The sequence below is a fragment of the Polistes fuscatus genome, unplaced genomic scaffold, assembly GCF_010416935.1.
Source record: "Polistes fuscatus isolate 324 unplaced genomic scaffold, CU_Pfus_HIC Scaffold5, whole genome shotgun sequence".
Taxonomy (NCBI): domain Eukaryota; kingdom Metazoa; phylum Arthropoda; class Insecta; order Hymenoptera; family Vespidae; genus Polistes; species Polistes fuscatus.
The window spans coordinates 760,908-774,644 of record NW_025113129.1 but is presented as its reverse complement, the minus strand read 5'-3'; the positions used below and the strand labels follow the sequence as shown (position 1 = coordinate 774,644).

General features: G+C 26.8%; 1 protein-coding gene across 2 annotated transcripts in view; it reads left to right on the top strand.

Annotated features, from left to right (window-relative positions):
• Nucleotides 1-13,737, top strand: part of LOC122522669 (furin-like protease 2) — a 455,090-nt gene that overhangs the window by 90,825 nt on the left and 350,528 nt on the right. The window lies entirely within an intron of this gene.

Below are 13,737 nucleotides of genomic sequence, written 5' to 3'. Positions count from 1 at the left end.
AACTATCATCCAAAATCCACACATGACACGGGTTCCACGTGTGATGGCTTGCACTGTTATATAACTTCGACCGCAAGAAATGACGTAGCAATGTGGCAGAGTATATAAAGGATCTCCTGCGAATCCTATTCAAGAATATATTCCTACATATGTGGTTTACTATACATAGAAACCATAGGAATATATGGAAACCATATCCGCATTTCTACTACGTAGATTTACCTAGACACTTTGACGTGCACCACCCCACCCCCCCTCCCCGTCATACACCTTGTCAAGGATCAACGAACGTTACGGAAAATCATCGTCATATAATATTTATATAATGTTTGAAAAATAATAAATTGAAAAATACTTTGATGAAAAATCTTAGTTTTATTTTCTTTTTTCTCGTCCGTAACAATTCGATGTCGTAAAACATTGAAATGTCCGCAAAACAATTTCGAATTTTCTAATTAAATAAAAGAATACATACATACATATATATATGTGCCCATAATTATGAAAGTGGTCTAAGTCAAAAAAAAAAAAAAATAAGTTTATCAGTTATTTCACACCACATTATTTTAAACTCAATTAATTCAATGTAATTTTCACTATATTGTCAAAAATGAATTATTAGATAGTGGTTATTTCAACATTATATGGAATTCATTCAATGTTCAAATGTAATCTTTTAAATATCTCGAAACAAGAGATATATGACTTAGATCACTTTCATTATTATGGACGCATATATAAAATTAATAAATTTTATAAAATTATAAAATAATTATATAATTATAATATATAATTATAAAAGAATTAAAAAATTATAAAATAATTATATAATTATAAAATATATAAATTTATATAAATCTATATAAATATATATATAATATATAATATACTACTACTACTATATATACATATACTATATATATATATATATATATATTCTTAAGAACTTACACGGTAACACGACATTCAAAAAATATTATTGTACACATTGTATAAAAGTGTATGAATACTATAAAAAATTATTGCATTTTATTATTATAGATAAATTTAAAATAAGTTTTCAATAAATAAACAATGAATTAGAAAAATAATTGTAATCTCAGAAAATATATATATATATTATATGTAACTATCGTGTAGTAAACATTTTTATAGAATGATATAATTGCATCAAACGTGACGTAGTGTGCATTTTCAAAATAATGAATAAATAAATATTTCTTCTTTCTTTTTTTTTTTTTTTTGATACCGTAATAAATTAACAAACATTTGTCAATATCGTGAATAAAATTGATGTATAATACAACGCGCGTCGAGCAATGGCAATGCAAATTTCAAAAATAGCAAATTTCACGTTCGTTACTCCAATTTGTAAAATCCCTTTTTTCTTCTTTTTTTTTTCTCTGCAATACAATAAAATATTCGATACTAAAAAGAACAAAAAAGAGGAAAAAACAATGTAATAATCAAATTTTTATACTCGCATTGCGAAACTTTATTCGAGAGCATTTTTTTCTTTTTTTATTTTCTTTTTTTCTCTTTTTTTTGTTCACACAGTATCGTAAAAACAAGATAGATTGATATTCAAATTGGGATGGTCGAAAAATGTTAACGACTTACGATCATTCATTTTTTTACGACTCTGTTCCTACTACTACTACTACTACTACTACTACACTACTACTACTACTACTACTACTACTACTACTACTACAATATCAGCAATAGTATCTTCTATATATCAACTGTACGAGCTTTATCTTTACGATCTAACGATTAAATTGTTGATTCAAAAATATTATCGAAGATCGCGTACATTTTGATTATACCAATTACAAAATAGTTAGTTTTAACGGACAACTTGGTTGTACTTTTTAACGTGACCATTTTTTTTTACAAAACACACATAAACACGTACACGCGTGTACATTACATGATAACGCAATAAAAAAAAAAGAAATACGAACATTTTACTCGACATTCAAATTAATTCGTATTAAAAAACAAAATGTAGAGAATAAATTGTTTAAATTTTAGTTCTACTCGCAATTAATAATTAACGTAATATGTCAAACCGAACATTTTATTATTGTATCTATATATATATATTTATATTTATTTTTTGTTAATAATAACTACGATTTAAAAATGTTGCCACTGGTAGGATGTGCACACGTTGATCTGTTTATGCTGCGCAAACTTGCAAATAAATCGTTCAAATACGACAGAACGTGTACACGATGCAAACAAACATCGGTAACGTTTGATAGGACATATGCGCGAAAAGCTATGTGCAAGGAGATTATTACGAGAATTAATTCGGGATTAATCCAGAAATATATTCTAATTCCAGGGAAAATTCGATTAAATCTTTTATAATACAAAACAAAACATGAAAAAAAAACACACACAAAATAAGAAATACAATACTCACTTTGAAAAATCCATCGTCGTATACGAGATCGTTTGAGGTTATGTGCAAATCAAATATGGCGTGTTCGCAATATGGTGGTCCTCTCGTAACAGCCAAAACAAAATCCTTTGGTTTGACGATTGGTAATAAAGACATAAACGGATCCTCAAAATAATTGATCATATTATCATCGTTATTATTACTATTATTATTATTTATCAACGATAATTGAAATTCGGATACCGAATAGTTCAATGGCACGCACGATTTATCATTTGGATCATAAATCATATCTTTCGGACAACATCTTCGTATCGTCGTAATTATCGACGACAATTCGTTAGTTATCTTGAACGTACTGTTTTCATTCAAATGACAATAAACTAATATTGGTAATTCCTTTGGTAAAGTATTATCACGTTGAATAATATCCAAACACGCGCGACTCTTATTCAAATCGTCCGATTTGATACCATCCAAATAAATTGTCGTAGTGTTGTTAAAGTTATCGCAATTAGGTATAACGTAACTTTGCAAATTCTTGATATCCGAATAACTATACAATTCAACGGTGGCATTGTATTCCGTGATACAATCGATTCTCGACCTGTCGGACAATAATTTTTCCGACAAACAACACTTTCTCATTTGATAATAATTACCGTTTGTTAATTTAACGTGTAAACAAAAATATAACGAGAGAATCAAATGGATTCTCAAATATGGTAATGGTGTACGATGATGATGATGATATCCTTCCAAGTTTCCCTTCATTTCTTGGATATTATCTATTATCTGTCGTTTATTTAATCGAATAATAAATCTAATATTATCTTTTTTTACGATGTATTCTTATATTTCTTTCCTTTTTTTTTTATATTCTCGTCAAAAAAAAAAGAAATTTAATCTTCGACGCGAGTTTAATATAATTAATTTTATTTATTTTAAAATCACACTTTTTAATTCGTAATTAATTATTACTCGTATTATTTATAATAATAATAATACGAGTAAACTTATTCTATCGATGATTATTTCATTTGTTTTTCTTCTTCTTCTTATCATTATCTCGTTTTTACGATACGCACAAGAAAAAACATGCAGAAAAAAGGAACGCGAGAGAATTTCCGAGAAAAATTTGTTAAGAGGTATTTAAAGTTAATAACATTTATCGGATTAACCGAGAACAAAGTTACTCGATTTGTTTTTTTTTTATTTTTTTACAGTTTGACGATTCCTCGGGTCATTAACAACGAAGTCGTTTAAGTGAGCATCGATAACATTAACAAATATAAACAAAATAAAAATAAATCGGTAAAAAACACTCGGTACGCTCCTTCTTTTTTTTTCCGCAAAACACGCGAAACTTTGTCACGATTTACAAGCTTCTTTTTATTTCTTTTTTTTTTCTTATTTTTTTTGGTTAATTCGAAAAGTTATCGAAGTTTCAGGGAAAAGAAAGAAAAAGAAGGTAGGGGGAGGGGGTAAAAAAAATGTTCTCCCCGTTTTAATAGCGATGATATCGAACGAACTAACAAACGACTAACAAATTTGATACGAACGATTAAACTCGACTAAATTTATTCTTGCAAATCAGAAAAGAAAAGAAAAGAAAAGAAGTAAAAAAAAAATAAATTCTCCGGGCAAGAATATCTTCGAAATATATCCAATAGTCACGTAATTATTATTATCTCCGATTGGAATGAAGTTTGGATAAATTATACGACAGATAAAGAAGATTCTCTTACAAAATACGTACGGTTGTTCCTGCTTTCGAACGTGACCTTGAGAACAAACCTATCTAACCTATTATATCTTTCCAAAAATTCTCGTATAACCGAACACGCGCCGCCAATAATAATCTTACCAAATTTTCATAAAACTTATGAATATGCTATTCGCTTTGTTCAAAAATTATTCGATCGAATAATAATAATAAGAAGAAGAAGAACAAAAAACGAAATATTTAAAAATCGAGAAAACCAATTACTACGGATAATTATCCGTAAGAAGGAAGTATGGAAATGAAGATGAAAAAAAAAGAAAAAAAAGAAGAAAAATTCTCACAAACGTAAAACTTTGTAATTAGTTTAATAAATTACTCGCTGTTATTCGATGATGAAAATTAATCAGCATGACTTAACCAAAATTTCCGAATTATTCTCTCGAATTTTTCTTCTTAATGATTATATCTTCAAACGAGATAAAACTTGGTGATTACGAATTGAAAAAATAATGAATAATGTTTAGAAACGAGATACACTATCGGTCAACTAAATTTTCTTTTAATATTTTCCTAGTTTCTATTTCTTCTAGCATCACCTTCACCACTTTCACCAATACCACTTTCTACCCTTCCTTTTTCTTCTTCTTTTCTTATTATTATTCACATCCTGTGGTTTTATCCGCTATCTCAGACGCCGAATAATTCCACCGAGAAGATTTTAGCAAGAATTCTTTCTTTCCTTTCCTTTCTTTTCTCTTTTCTTTTGAGTTTTTTTTTTCTGCTGATTTATTATTCCCCGACGATCATGCTGCTGCTGCTGCTGCTCTCAGCTTTCAGACAAATCTTGCAATTTTCGTCATTCGCCAATCTTCCCAAGGCCTAATCGTTATTAGTATTATCCTTATTATTACTTCATCTTAATTCTCTTTTTCCTTTTCTTTTTCTTTTTTTTTTAATCTTTCAGATTCGTTATCTCTTTTTCTCTTGGACTATGTTATCATCCGTATTAAAAGTTAAATCCAAATCGGTCGGAAAAGATTTCGTTCATTTCTCAAATTGCTCACCTACTTCGTTTTCATTCATATTCACCGTTGAACACACCGAGACGCCTAACAGCGAAACCGGTTATTTGATTTTTCTTCTTCTTCCTCTTCTTCCTCTTCTTCTTCTTTTATTTTATTTCTAACTTCAGCAATTTCTTTTTATGACTTTTATTTCTTTAATTTTCTACCATTCTCCAATCATCACAAAATAGTTTAGAATAAATCATTCTGATATCATTTTCTCTCTATTATTCATTTTTCTATATATAATATTACAATTCGATGATATCAAATGAATCATAGTTTTATCAAATCTTTCTAATTCCTTTTTTCTTCTTAACTAAACTCACAAAAAAAAGAAGAAAAATATATTACTGTTTCCAATCAATTTTTTCCTCGAGAGTTTCGTATCTAATTCTCTTCTAAACTTTTCTCTCATCAATTATAACAATTCCACGAATGATACAAAACACAAAATAATTCAAAAACAAGAAACTCTTATTCTTCTTCTTCTTAAATCACTTCTTAAAGCAACAATAATTATATCAAATAATTGATCTCAATTATCAAATTACCAAACAAACAAATTATCATTCACGAACGTTAAATAAATTCTAACAGAATAGAAAAACCAACCAAACAAACAAACAAACCAACAAACATATCTATATACTTAAAACATTTGTTTATTTCTTGTTCATTCCCCCCCGTTGATTCAAACGTTGATTTTTAATGAAAAATTACATAAAACACGCGCACACACATAACACACATAACACGCGCGTGTTAAAGAACAGCACACGAGCAGCAAACGATGCTGTTAATACTACGAACGCACGAATGCGACTGTTCGTTCGTTCCTTCGCTGCTTCGTTAGTTCATTCGTTTCCTTCAATAGCTGCTTGCTTGCTAGCTAGTTTTAGTTGGGAACGTAATACTCGTATAAACAGAAAATTCAACTTGTCGAACGAGATACCATAATGCAAGAACACGGTCTCTTCCTTTCTTCTATAAAGCTTGTTCACTTCCATTACCACCACCATCATCACCACCACCACCACCACCATCACCACCACCACAACTATCACCCACATCTGATTCTTTTAATCCTCTTCTTTTCCCCCTTGCCCCATTCCCTTCTCTTTCCCCCACCCAATCACTTTTCCCCCTTCTTCTTCTTCTTGTTTGTTTTTTTTTTTCATTATTTATTACACCACCAAGTTTTATCCAAACGATTTTGGAACGATTGATCATCATCCTCTCTCTTTTCCCATGACCTTTTTCTTTATTTTTTTTCTTTTTGTTATTGAACTCAGAGATGGAAGGGGGAAAACCTTTGATATTTTGTTCAGGTTCGTGCATTCTTAATTTTATTTGATATATGTTGAATTTTAAATGTCAACAATTTATAAGGAAAGTTGTAATATCGAGAAGAAAATTTTTTTATTATCGTCAGATGATAATTAGTACGGTCGATTAATCGTTACTTTCTATATAATCGTTTTAGAATGGATTATTTCAAGTTTTTCCTCGTCTTATGTTAAACATTCGTGAGAATCGAGGAAATATTATTAAGGGATTAAGTGTATGATTGGTATAGACACTGGTTTAATGTGTTTATAGAATATCTTTCAACGATAGTTTTTAATCGATCTTAGAATTATTTTCACGATATAAAAAGCTTAAGTTACGTAAAGTTCAAAGAATTTAATGAAAAGAGAGAATAACGAGAAGAACAAGTAATGAAAAGGGAAAGAAACAAAAAGAAACTTATTATACAGAAGAGTGCAAATTTTGATCATACTTTTTGATTGATTACATCGAGATTTTGTTATATAACAAAACAAATAAAAGTAATATTTATATATTGTGTATATGAAAGTAAATGTATTGTGTAATAATTGTGTAAATGAAAGTAATATTTATATATTATGTATATCACATAATAGTATAATATATAACAGTGTAATATAAATAATATTAATAAATAGATTATTATAATATATTATCGTAATATATAATAAAAATGTATACTATTTTTAATGATAATCGAAATTTAGAATTATTTGGAAAAAAAAAACATTAAACATTTAATTAATTAAAGTAAACCAATGAGATCCTGCGTGCGTTCTTTCGAAAAATCGTAGAATCCTTTTTACTTATTATTTTACTTTACTTTTAAAAAAAATAAAAGAAAAAAAACTATTAAAAAAAAAAATAATTCGTAATTTGTATATTTTCATTTATAACCCAGATATAAGCATTTCCTTTTATTATTACTTAATGAAATTTACGATTAACTAACTAAGTGGATAGTAATGTACGTTGTTGGTCCGCGTGTTACACGAGAGCCGTGTAAACTCACCCACTTATTCACTTTGAGTTAATTATTTAACTTGGAAAGAAGAAAGGTATACATTAAACCGTGTGTACGCATATAACACCAGCAACAGCTTGAATGGTCGTCGTGCATGCACCACTGGTTGTTGTTGTTCTTCTTCTATGCACCGAATAAGAATGCACCACCATCTAATAAACGTTAACGCATTAGAAATTTCCGGTTGTTTAGCTAATAAAAAAGAAAAAAACGAACAAACAAACAAGATACATAAATTAGATTGGATAAATAAGTTATTTTGTTTTTTATTTTTTATTTTTATTATTATTATTATTATTATTATTATTATTATTATTATTATTTTTCAATACCGTACACTATTAGAATTAGAAATTTCCGTTTGTTTAGGTAATAAAAAAGAAAAAAACGAACAAACAAACAAGATACATAAATTAGATTGGATAAATACGTTATTTTGTTTTTTATTTTTTATTTTTATTATTATTATTATTATTATTATTTTCAATACCGTACACTATTAGAATTAGAAATTTCCGGTTGTTTAGGTAATAAAAAAGAAAAAAACGAACAAACAAACAAAATACATAAGTTAGATTGGATAAATAAGTTATTTTGTTTTTTATTTTTTATTTTTATATATTATTATCAATATTATTATTATTAATATTATTATTAGTATTATTTTCAATACCGTACACTATTAGAATTAGAAATTTCCGATTGTTTAGGTAATAAAAAAGAAAAAAACGAACAAACAAACAAGATACATAAATTAGATTGGATAAATAAGTTATTTTGTATTTTGTTTTTTATTTTTATTATTATTATTATTATTATTATTATTATTATTATTATTATTATTATTTTCAATACCGTACACTACTATTTTCTATTTATACACTTGAATTACTTTTTTCCATTCGTTCATTTACATTCGTCCACGTTTTATTTCTAATAAGAAACGATTCAAATAATTTTAAATTGGAAATAAGTTTTTTAGAAATAAAATTTCACGATCGAGAAACATTTGATCGTATCGGTTATCGTTATTTCAATCATCACTTTAACGATCGTTATTATTATTTGTTGCATTTTTGTACGTATTTGTTATTTAATAAATAAACTAATTGCTAAATTAATTTCATTATTCGTACCTTTCAATGTATTTCTCGATTATACCAATTTATTTTTAAGCATACGTTTCCTAGTTTCTCTTCAGAGTTTATTTTTCCAAACCTCTCCCCCTCCACCCCATCTCCCATCTCCCACCACCGACTCTCTGAACTGGCTTCGCTTTTTTCTTACTTGCTTTTCATTTTTCTGAAAATAAAAGAAAAAAAAAGAAGAAAAAAAGGAAAAAACTGTAATAGCACGTTTCAACTTTCGAACCTGTTACACGTTACTTCGAAATGTACTTTCTACTTTATATATATATTTTTTTTTTTCTAAATCTTTTTATCTATTTTTTACGATCTCAACGAAATGAAACGTAGAAGTAAACATATGTGTTGCTGTTAGCGGGCAAAAGCCATTAAACTATAATTTTTCGAAATTTTTCTCACCGATGGCGAAATATGTAGATTAAAAATCTATTTATAGGATAATATAGAATTAATTTATATAAATATCTTTGTGAAAATTTACAAAGCTTAATTATTAATTAATTAATGTATCGATCGTAAATTAATTGGACTTATCGTTGAACAACCAAATTTTTCAATATATATATTTTTCGATATAAAATTTTAATCGTTTTAAATAACGAAATAAAATATATATATTTTATTTAATAAATAAACTAATTGCCAAATTAATTTATATTTATAGAATATAATATATATTATTAGAATTAAATATATATTATTATAGAATTAAATAAATAACAAATAAATAACAAAAAATGTTATTAATAAACAACAAATCAAAATGACTGATTTTTTACTCAAGATTATTCATTTTTCTAATAATTATTTTCCAATAAAGTTAATCGATTTTTTACACTTATACATAAATATCTAAATTTTGTCGAGATTAATTTATTTCATATCAAAGAAAATAAATTCAAACGCATCCAAAAATATTAAATAAAATTCGTAACACATCGGTAAGCGAAAAAAGAAAAAAAAAAGAAAGAGAAAAAAACGGATTAAAACAAAAAAAAAAGAAAAGAGTTTAAACCAGTATTAATTCGCGGGTTTAATTATGTTGCAAAAGAAAAAAAAGAAAAGGGGGTTGGGGGAAGGGATTAGCAATGTAAAACTGCGCAAAAAGAGAAAATAACAGGGAACAAAAGAGGTCTGTTAAAAATAATGGGAAGTTAACGGGTATTTCATAATTATGATCGATGAGTAAACGTGTGTGTGTGTCCTTTACCACCAACTTCCATCCCGTTCCCTTGCAAAAAAAAAAATAAAATAAAATAGAATAAATAAAAATACCGAAAGAGAGACAGAGAGAGAGATGAGAGAAAGAGAGGGAAAGAGAGAGAGAAAAAAACAGAATGCGTCCGTTAAGATAATTGGCTGAGCCATAAAGTCCAATTGGTCATGCTGATTTTCCTGGCTCAATGAACATAATTTCTGTTAATTGCATTAATGAGTACGCGACAACAATTAATAGCACAGTTGTTGGATGTTACGAATATTATTCTCTCGGATTTTCCAACATCACGTTTCTACCATCACCATCATCATCACCACCACCACCACCAGCATAACTACTACTAATAATAATACTACTACTACTACTACTACAATGACAATCACGAATACTTATTTACCTCTATATTTGCCGGATGTGTTATACGCTGATACAAAACAACAAGCGTAACAACCGATATAAACATCGAGATGACGATTCGTGTTATCACTTTCGAACTAACGGATATACTGTTATACTGATTACACCCAAATAAACGATAACGTTTGTAATATGTAATGGACGAACGATTCTTGTATCACATATCAACTAACAGAGGAGTACCATAAAGATTGGACACAGTGTATTATGTGATATTGTGTAATATGTAATATGTACACCGTGTATTAAATAATTATTGTTTGAAAGAATAGTTTTGGTTTTTTTTCTATCGATTATTGATTACATTCAAATAATTATGACATTTTTAATATGTAATTGTATTACATATTAACTAAAAGAGTACCATAAATATTGTACACCGTGTATTATGATAAATTAAATAATATTCGTTTGAAAGAATAGTTTTGTTTTTTTTCTATCGATTATTGATTACATTCAAAAAATTATGACATTTGTAATATGCAATATACGAACAATTCTTGTATCACACATCAACTAACAGAGGAGTACCATAAATATTGTACACCGTGTATTATGGTAAATTAAATAATATTCGTTTGAAAGAATAGTTTTGTTTTTTTTTCTATCGATTATTGATTACATTCAAATAATTATGACATTTGTAATATGCAATATACGAACAATTTTTGTATCACATATCAACTAACAGAGGAGTACCATAAAGATTGTACACCGTGTATTAAATAATATTCGTTTGAAAGAATATTTTTTGTTTTTTTTTCTATCGATTATTGATTACACTCAAATAATTATGACATTTGTAATATGTACATAATACTAATGGATATACTGTTATACTGATTACACATCTAAATAAACTATAACGTTTGTAATATATAATTGTATTACATATTAACTAATAAAGTACCATTCAGATAGTACCGTGTACTTATGGCAAACAAAAAGTTCGTGTGTTTTTTTTTTTTTAGTAATTTAAATTAAATTTATAAAGTACATTTTACACAAAACAATTCATTATACAGTTTATAACACAATTTATAAAATATTAAACACACAAATTTTTGGTTAACTTTAATATATGTACTATGGTGTATATTCAAATATTCGTTTATGAGAATAGTTTTTCTCATTTTTTTTTCGATCGATTATTGATTACATTCAAATAATTATGACATTTGTAATATGTACATAATACTAATAGATATACTGTTATACTGATTACATCTAAATAAACTATAATGTTTGTGTTAAGAAATGAAAGGTTTAATGTAATAAATATATTTTACCATTCACTTATAGGATTCTTTTAAATATTATTCTATCTTTATTTCATACTTTATTACTATTGATTACATCTATATTTAGGGATACAATGCACATGTACTTATATTATATACCCGGCCATCTTAATACTAACTTCCGTTTTCTGTTTGTTCCTTACCATCGCTGCAACTATTGCGCACGCATTCCCACACACACACTCAACACACATTACTTATTACTTAGTATGAGTAGCATAGAAATTACCGTTCTCTTAACAGTTTGTAATATGTAATTGTATTACATATTAACTATTAAAGTACCATTAAAATAGCACGTGTACTTATGGCGAACAAAAAGTTCGTGCGTTTTTTTTTTTATTAATTTAAATTAAATTTATAAAGTACAATTTACACAACACAATTCATTATACAGTTTATAACACAATTTATAAAATATTAAACACACAAATTTTTGGTTAACTTTAATATATGTACTATGGTGTATATTCAAATATTCGTTTATGAGAATAATTATTCTCATTTTTTTTTCGATTGATATTGATTACATTCAAATAATTAGACATTTGTAATATGCAATATACGAACAATTTTGTATCACATATCAACTAACAGAGGAGTACCATAAAGATTGTACACCGTGTATTAAATAATATTTGATTGAAAGAATATTTTTGTTTTTTTTTCTATTGATTATTGATTACATTCAAATAATTATGACATTTGTAATATGTACATAATACTAATGGATATACTGTTATACTGATTACACATCTAAATAAACTATAACGTTTGTAATATGTAATTGTACTACATATTAACTATTAAAGTACCATTAAAATAGCCCGTGTACTTATGGCGAACAAAAATTTCGTGAGTTTTTTTTTTATTAATTTCAATTAAATTTATAAAGTACAATTTACACAACACAAATCATTATACAGTTTATAACACAATTTATAAAATATTAAACACACAAACTTTCAGTTAACTTTAATATATGTACTATGGTGTATATTCAAATATTCGTTTATGAGAATAATTTTTCTCATTTTTTTTCGATCATTTAATGATTACATTAAAATAATTATGATATTTGTAATATGTAATATACGAACAATTCTTGTATCACATATCAACTAACAGAGGAGTACCATAAATAGGTACACCTTGTATTATGGTATATTAAATAATATTCGTTTGAAAGAATATTTTTGTTTTTTTTTTATCGATTATTAATTACATTCAAATAACTATGACATTTGTAATATGTAATATACGAACAATTCTTGTATCACACATCAACTAACAGAGGACTACCATAAATGTTGTACACCGTGTATTATGGTTAATTAAATAATATTCGTTTAAAAGAATATTTTAGTTTTTTTTTTCTATCGATTATTGATTACATTCAAATAATTATGATATTTATAATATATACACACACACACACACATAATATGATAAATGATAAAATTTTCTTATATATCCTTATATATTTGAAGATATTTATTTAATAGAATAATTTTTTTAATATTTCATTTATTTGTGTAAAACAAGATAGAAAACAAAATACGCCAATCATATTAAGGTATTATATTTGACAACATAATAAAGAAGTTTTTATTACCGGTTAATTTCTAACAATTATATTACGATCCTAATTTTGATCCTAATTTTGATCATGATAAATATCATTTAATGGAATTAATCAATTTAATAAACTAACCGATCACGCGTGCTGTTTTATGAAAGTAATCAATTAATGTAGTTTGTTCATAACAAAACGTATCTTTGGTAAGCATATTTTTTTAGACGATGATGATGATGATGATGGTAGGTGTTATTTTCACCATGGGGGAAATATTCCTCTTTAATTCTTGTCGAATCGGAATGTGTTCGATTATAAGGAAGAAGAATAAGAAGAAAAATTGTCATAATCATCATAAGTGGTCTTTGGCGTCCCTGTAATTTCGTTTAATCGTCTCGTTTGTTTGGCCAACGACAAAATCAATGGAACTCATGGGAAATGGTTTTAGAATGATGTTGGTAACTAGGGTTTCTCGATCTAACGACAGAAGTTAAACTCTTTAAGTATCATGGAAAGAAAG